General features: G+C 31.6%; 1 non-coding gene across 1 annotated transcript; it reads right to left on the bottom strand.

Moving 5' to 3' along the window:
• Positions 1 to 7841: 7841 nt before the first annotated feature.
• On the bottom strand, positions 7842 to 7915 carry Trnai-aau (transfer RNA isoleucine (anticodon AAU)). The gene has a single exon. It is a non-coding gene; the product is annotated as a tRNA-Ile (tRNA).
• Between the last annotated feature and the right edge of the window lie 866 nt (positions 7916 to 8781).

Genomic DNA, 8781 nt, shown 5'->3' with positions numbered 1-8781 from the left:
CGACAAACATTAATTAAATTTTGGAGGTTTTAAAAGACTTTGAATTGTTCAGTATAAAATTTATTTTTTTTAATATCTTCTAAACGTAGGGGTGGACAAATGACGATTTTTGGTATACGTAAAGAACTCAGGGTGGAAAAACCAGAGAATTTGAATTTTTAAATAAAATTACTTTTCAATTAAAAAGTTTTAGTGACCTCAACTCCATATGCGTTTCGCCCAGGTATGACAGTGGGCTCATCAGTTAGATGCTGTCATACCCTCACTAAGACGCAAAATTTCACTCCGCTTGAAAATAAAAATAATTTTTAATATTTTTTCACTTTGTTTATAAAATTACTTTTTGGAGATTTCAGGGGACTTTGAAATTTTCTGTACATACACTGTGGTGTATGCGTAACTTTTGTTAGGAATTTTGAAATTTTTTATTTTGATTATCTCCTACACCTAGGGTGGACAAAGGATGATTTTTGGTATGTATCCATTTCTCGAGGTGGACAAGCGATGGCCGTTTCAATTTAAATAAAAATTGATTTTTAGGGATTTTCAATTTTTCAGTGCAAAATTTGTTACAGGTTGTGAGTTTTGTAAGATTCCCTAGATGTCGAATATATATTTTATTTTTTACCGACTTCCAAAAAGGAGCAGGTATTCAATTCGTCTGTATTTTTTTTTTTTATGTTTGTTACCGCATAACTTTGGACTGAGTGAACTTTGATAATTCTTTTTGTATTAGAAAGCTGGTGGCTGCAGTGTGGTCCCATTTCAATTTCGTTAACTTTAAGCCATAGGAACTATTTTAAAAACCATAAAACCCAGTTTTGATCCATGGAAGTCGGTTTTGTTTTTTGCTAAAAATAATTATTTAGTACCAAAATTGAATTGATTTCTATACCAACGCGTTTTGGTAACTTTAAAATTAAAAGTTAGTAAAATTGTCAAAACATAAATTTTTGGATTAAAAAAACAAATATTAATTTTTTTTGCAGAATTTGGGGGTGAAATCGGAAACGCGATAGTCGATATAATTAATAATCAACATCAACGATTTATTGGAGCAAAATTATACAAAAAAGAAACTTATAATTACTTTTATACCAAAAAATACTTCTTCATAGAAAAAGTTGACAAAAATTGAAAAAGGAAAAAAAAAACAAGTTTGTTTTTAACTCCTTGGAGAAATCCATATTTTTTTTACCACGAAGTAAGATTATTATTAATTTTGTTTTTACTACTTTTTAATGAAAAAAAAAATAAAGAAATTGTTTACCTTATAAGAAACGAATCATTTACCACTCAGCTCTCTTGGCAAAAATCGAAATTTTACAATATTTTATTTTTTTTTACAATGAAAAGATCCAAAAAATTACCCTACAAAAATTAGAAATATTTGTATCTGTTTGAAAATACAAATGTCACTCCTTTCTTTTCTGTATAATAGCTTTAAACAATCATTCTGAAGACAAAGATTCATAATAATCAGAAGGTGCTTATTAATTTTATTATTTTTGCCCCTTTGTCATAATGTTTAGTTTAATAAAATTAAAGGTAGTTATTGTGTGAAATAATGAACAACCCTTTCTGAACTAATCTTGCAACAGAAGTAAAAAACCTTTCAAGTATTTTCCCAGTTACATTGAAAAACTACATTTTCCAAGCTATCAGAACAAATTTCATAACCAGGTAGGTTAGGTAAATTTAAATTCCTTCCTTTTCAAATAGAATTCTTTAGTATTTTTGTCTTAATCATTTTTTTTTTTTTCAAAAACTCACATAATTTTCTCATGGGCCTATATTTTTGCTCAATCTCTTTAAGCTGGTCCTGAAAAATTTTCTTGAAAAATAAAAATTTTCAATCCGATTAAAAATTTCTCTCTAAAGGAAGCAAAGAAAAATAAATAAAACGTAAAAAAAAAAAAGAACAACAACAAAATCCTTGTGAGGATTGAGCAATTTTTCTTCATTAAGATGTTTGAAACATTAAAGAAAAGATGTAATTCTATCCAAGTAAAAGGACGATTAAGAGTGTAATCTCACCCCAGGGGGATATATCTTCTCCTTTTTTTTTCTCTCATTTCTTATTCAATATTATGAGCTATATAACCTCTCTCTGAATGAATTGCAGTATCAATTGTGTATTTTTATTATGAAATATAAATTTAAGTGCTAGACATGAAAATAATGTCACACAGCATCATTTCTAATAAAATTTATTATGATTGGGATCGTTAGATAGACTGGTAAAGTCTTGTTTATAGTAAAATTAATACTTTAATATTTTACCTTGGCTAGAATCTTTTGAAAGACCAAAATCAAATAAAAGGACAAAGATTTTATCAAATGAGGAAGCAAAAATATTTTAAAAAACCATTGAATCTTTCCAAGTTATCTTTAAGCTAAAAATAAAATAAGCATTATCCTTTTGTTAAAGCTCATATTGTTAGTCACTATCCAAGTGTATGAGGTGTACCTTCATCAAACATCATCATCAGTATCATCAGATTGTGTTTGATGGTATAAGGTTTGATCATAACCACACTAAGGTGAAATAATCATGTTTACCTACACTTCAGTTTAAGGATAATAAACACCCGCCTAGAGCCCATCATCCTCTAGTATCGTGTTATTAGCACGTACACTAAAACCTAAAGCAGGATATGTCGGTCGGCCATTATATGTGCCTACTATACATACGTCTGAGATGGCCTTCTGCCTTTTCTGTCCATCTGTATAACATTTTGTCCGACATCATACTCAAGCATCGGCTATAAACTACATGTTTCCAAATTTATATAGGCAGGCGCTCATAAAAACCTTCTTAGCTTTCGTAAATATTTTAATACCCATAAACGAGTCCATTCTGGAAACTAAAATCTGTTAAACATACGCTATGCATATAGAATCCAAGGGAGTTTAGAAGGTATAGTTCGACAGGGTACAGAGGAGGGATAGCTTTATCCCAAGACTCTTCGTCTATCCCTTTTTTCTATGCGGTCAATATATAATATGAAAAGAACTTCCAACTTCTTTTGAGACAAAAGCAGAGGCTTGAGAGAAAAATAAAAGGAAAGGTCCCTTTAGAGAAATAGCTGACCCGTTGAGGTATAAATAAACTGTGTCAGATTCAGAGATGCAAAAAAGGATAACACTGCTCCGTCTGCTTAAACAAATGAAAAATGCAAAAGATACCGCAGAAAACGGAACGAGTGTGGAAGAGAACTTGTATAGACGCCCGTCAGGCTGCCTGACCAGAACCCATAGTGATGATAATGATGATGATGATGTAGGCTTTAGGATTACATTGGGTTTTAGGGTAGATTTAACGAGTAATTTATCATCGTTAGGAGGAACTCTGAGATATTTTGTACTGACGAACGGAATGGATACATATATATTTCGATGTTTTATTAATTTTGTAAATCAAGTTTGAAGCTTTAGTGTGTATAGGCGTATTATATAGGTATAGGTTTTTTTGGCTTCGCATAAGGATGAATGGCAATTCTTTTTAGAGACATTTTTTGGCTTCCTTTCTTAACACTGATAAATAGGGCTTCTGTTGACCAAAAGCCACACTCTGCGGACTATGGGTTGAATTTTGTAGAGATTTCTTCTAGTACTTAATGGCAGGATTTTGTGTTCTATGTGAGTAATTGAAAAGTGAACATTTGTCATGACATTTGTTTACAATTTATCAGAGCTTTGATGTTGGCCTTTTAACAGAAGAAAAGTGGATAACACTTGCATTTGGCGTTGACAGACAATGTTTTTGAGTTTGATAAATGAATTTTAAGGAAAAAGGCAATGCAAGTCGAGATTGTGATGGAAGCAATGAATTTAACGAAAATCATGGTAAGGGTGAAGAAATTTAAAAAACTATTCAAATGAAAAAACTATCGTACAAGAAAAATCTATTCGAATGAGAAAGCTATAGTAAAGAAAAACTATTGAATGAAAAAAACTATCGAATAAGAATAATGTTCAAAAGAAAATACTATCAAATAAAAAAACACTATTTTAATGACAAAACTTTTTGAATGAAAATGGTAACTAAATTAATGAATGATTTAAAACTATCGAATGAATGAATATTTTACAACTATCGATAGTTTGATAGTTTTTATTCGATAGTTCCCATCACTACCTTTTACATACTTCGAATAAAAAAAAATAATTTATAATAATAATTCTACAGAAAAGGCTTTAGAATACTAAGCCAACATTAGCTATAAGTGCAAATAGCTACTTAAAATTTTACCCATTAGACTTGGTGGTAGTATCTTTAAGTTGTTTTTGTTCTTTAAAGATTTTAACATTTCGAAAGACATTTGGCTACGAAATCTTGTATTAAAACTTTTCTATACATGATTTTAAAGCAGGTAGGTACACTTGGGCGTATGCGTACTATTTTTAGTAGGCCGAGATATGGAAACAGATTTTAACCCATACTAAATCAAAATTTGGTAAAATTTGGCATAAGCGATTAATTTGTAATAGTCGGAGAGGCGACCGTCGAGTTACTTAGCTCATAAGGTTAGAGGTTAAAATTGGTGTCAAATGAAAGATAAATTGATACTGAAAATAAAAAAATAGGGTTGCCACTTCTAAAATGGGAACTTCCATGTGGCAACCCTATTTGAAAGGAAAAATTGTCACATAACTAATACATTCATATCTTTGTTATTTGGCCAGATAAAAGTTTTTTTTTAAATGCCAAACGAAAGTCAAAATATTAAAAAAAAATAATAAAATAATATAAAGAACGTAACCCTACAAATGTGGCAACCCCATTCAAATGAATACAACACTGACAAAAATCTTCTTTGCAGAAAACAGTATAACTTTTTATGCACTAGAAAGCTAAACTATACGCCATATTTTAGATAATACTCCCTTCTATCTAAAAAATGTCGGGTGCCACCTCGCAAATGCAGACAAGTACTCGGCAACCCTACTCAAATGCTAAAAAACGCAAAAATCACTTGTTTTTTGGCCAAAGTGTATAATATTTGACCGAGTTAAAGGCTGTAAAATACATCATGTTTAGCTAAGACTCTCTTCTATCTAAAAAATGTCGGGTGCCACCCCGCAAATGTAGACAAGTACTCGGCAACCCTACTCAAATGCTAAAAAACCCAAAAATCACTTGTTTTTTGGCCAAAGTGTATAATATTGGCTAGAGTTAAAGGCTATAAAATACATCCTGTATAGCTTAGACTCTCTTCTATCTAAAAAATGTCGGGTGCCACCCCGCAAATGTAGACAAGTACTCGGCAACCCTACTCAAATGCTAAAAAACCCAAAAATCACTTGTTTTTTGGGCAAAGTGTATAATATTTGATCGAGTTAAAGGCTGTAAAATACATTATGTTTAGCTTAGACTCTCTTCTATCTAAAAAATGTCGGGTGCCATCCCGCAAATGTAGACAAGTACTCGGCAACCCTACTCAAATGCTAAAAAACCCAAAAATCACTTGTTTTTTGGGCAAAGTGTATAATATTTGATCGAGTTAAAGACTATAAAATACATCATGTTTAGCTAAGACTCCCTTCTATCTAAAAAATGTCGGGTGCCACCTCGCAAATGCAGACAAGTACTCGGCAACCCTACTCAAATGCTAAAAAACCCAAAAATCACTTGTTTTTTGGGCAAAGTGTATAATATTTGATCGAGTTAAAGGCTGTAAAATACATTATGTTTAGCTTAGACTCTCTTCTATCTAAAAAATGTCGGGTGCCACCCCACAAATGCAGACAAGTACTCGGCAACCCGAGTACTTGTCTGCATTTGCGGGGAGGCACCCGACATTTTTTAGATAGAAGAGAGTCTTAGCTAAACATGATGTATTTTACAGCCTTTAACTCGATCAAATATTATACACTTTGGCCAAAAAACAAGTGGTTTCTGCGTTTTTTAGCATTTGAGTAGGGTTGCCGAGTACTTGTCTACATTTGCGGGGTGGCACCCGACATTTTTTAGATAGAAGAGAGTCTAAGCTATACAGGATGTATTTTATAGCCTTTAACTCTATCCAATATTATACACTTTGGCCAAAAAACAAGTGATTTTTGGGTTTTTTAGCATTTGAGTAGGGTTGCCGAGTACTTGTATACATTTGCGGGGTGGCACCCGACATTTTTTAGATAGAAGAGAGTCTAAGCTAAACATGATGTATTTTACAGCCTTTAACTCGATCAAATATTATACACTTTGGCCAAAAAACAAGTGATTTTTGGGTTTTTTAGCATTTGAGTAGGGTTGCCGAGTACTTGTCTACATTTGCGGGGTGGCACCCGACATTTTTTAGATAGAAGAGAGTCTAAGCTAAACATAATGTATTTTACAGCCTTTAACTCGATCAAATATTATACACTTTGGCCAAAAAACAAGTGATTTTTGCGTTTTTTAGCATTTGAGTAGGGTTGCCGAGTACTTGTCTGCATTTGCGAGGTGGCACCCGACATTTTTTAGATAGAAGAGAGTCTAAGCTATACAGGATGTATTTTATAGCCTTTAACTCGATCAAATATTATACACTTTTGCCAAAAAACAAGTGGTTTCTGCGTTTTTTAGCATTTGAGTAGTGTTGCCGAGTACTTGTCTACATTTGCGGGCTGGCACCCGACATTTTTTAGATAGAAGAGAGTCTAAGCTATACAGGATGTATTTTATAGCCTTTAACTCGATCAAATATTATACACTTTGCCCAAAAAACAAGTGATTTTTGGGTTTTTTAGCATTTGAGTAGGGTTGCCGAGTACTTGTCTACATTTGCGGGGTGGCACCCGACATTTTTTAGATAGAAGAGAGTCTAAGCTAAACATAATGTATTTTACAGCCTTTAACTCGATCAAATATTATACACTTTGGCCAAAAAACAAGTGATTTTTGCGTTTTTTAGCATTTGAGTAGGGTTGCCGAGTACTTGTCTGCATTTGCGAGGTGGCACCCGACATTTTTTAAATAGAAGGGAGTATTATCTAAAATATAGTGTTTAGTTTAGCTTTCTAGTGCATAAAAAGTTATACTGTTTTGTTCAAAGAAGATTTTTGTCAGTGTTGTTTTCATTTGGATGGGGTTGCCACATTTGTAGGGTCACGTCCTTTATATTATTTTATTATTTTTTTTTTATTATTTTGGCTTTCGTTTGGCTTTTCAAATTTTTTTTTATCTGGCCAAACAACAAAGATATGAATGTATTAGTTATGTGACAATTTTTCCTTTCAAATAGGGTTGCCACATGGAAGTTCCCATTTTAGAAGTGGCAACCCTATTTTTTTATTTTCAGTATCAATTTATCTTTCATTTGACACTAATTTTAACCTCTAACCTTATAAGCTAAGTAACTCGACGGTCGCCGCTTGGACTATAATGAAAATAATAAATCTATTATTATCATTCCAGAAAGTTGCACTAACTGTTGCCAGATCAAAAATTATACAAAAAATTAGTTCTACAAAAATTAAAGAGTTTGTATTCATAACTTTTGTTTGATTATTTTTTTTTATTCGAGTCCTCATTTTGCGTAGGAAAAATATGTTTAAATAAAACTCTTCAAATTAATGGTTTTTTACGTAGGCATATTTGAACCAGCGCGCAGCGCTTAATTTTTAATTTTTTTTTTTTTTCATTTAGATTTAAAAATAGATTATAAAAAAAAATATTCTTAGCTTTATATACCACCTTATTTTGAAAGAATATGTAACCAATCCCAAAAAGCTTTTACCTTATAGCATTGAAAAAAGGAAACACAAAAATATTCATTAAACAAAATATGAAGCATTTTATAATTATGATTTTTTTTTATTAAACAAATTGAATATTAATTAAATAAAAAAAATCTTGGCCCATGGGGGGATCGAACCCACGACCTTCGCGTTATTAGCACGACGCTCTAACCAACTGAGCTAATGGGCCTGCTGATTCATAGCGTTTAACATAAATTGTCGATCCAATCATAAATAAATTTATATTTAGTTCAGATAACACCAACATAAATTGTTTCTATTCTACTACAAAATCGTGACGCATTAGATTAAGTACTTGAGATTATATGATATATTTTGTAGTATTTTGTTCATACTTAATCTCAATAAGAGCTCAAATTCATTACCTCTGTGATAAGTGATTTACATATAAAAAAAATCAAATGAAGCATTTAGTTTTGAACCAATTTTTTCTTTAAAATAAATTTTCTTTAAAATATATGTAGGTATACTCCTATTAAGAATACAATGAAGCATACAAAATTAATAGGATTTTCTCCCTTGAAGCTTTAAATGAAGTTATTTTTAAAAGTGAAATTAAGAATAGATTTCACCTTTCAATTTTAAATGAAACAAATGTGATCTTTTTGTGCATGTGTTGTGTTAAAATCAAGTGTTAAAACCAGCACTACGATGAAGGAGAAGATCTAAAAAGTGGTTTTCGTAATGCCGTCCGTGCGTCTGTGCGTCCCCGTCCATTTGTGCTACATCGATTAGATGCTAAAGCTCAAACGGATGGATGTATTTGCTTGAAACTTGGTAGAGATGTTTTTTATGTAATTTCTTAGACCTATTTTTTATTTTTGTAATAACTCCATTTAAACGTATACCTATAACGTATACAATACATACTTATTACTTATATATAAGGTTTTCGAGATTTTGCAATTTTCTCGAAAACGGGCTCTACCGATTTTGAATCAAACGTTATTATAGTCTAAGTGATTCTAACAAAACTGCTTTTTTTAGTTTTTCTCAAAAAAATCGGTGAACGGAAATATGGCGTTGCCGTTATCA

The sequence above is a fragment of the Episyrphus balteatus genome, chromosome 4 (assembly GCF_945859705.1).
Source record: "Episyrphus balteatus chromosome 4, idEpiBalt1.1, whole genome shotgun sequence".
NCBI classification, from domain to species: domain Eukaryota; kingdom Metazoa; phylum Arthropoda; class Insecta; order Diptera; family Syrphidae; genus Episyrphus; species Episyrphus balteatus.
This window is presented reverse-complemented; position numbering and strand designations above follow the sequence as displayed.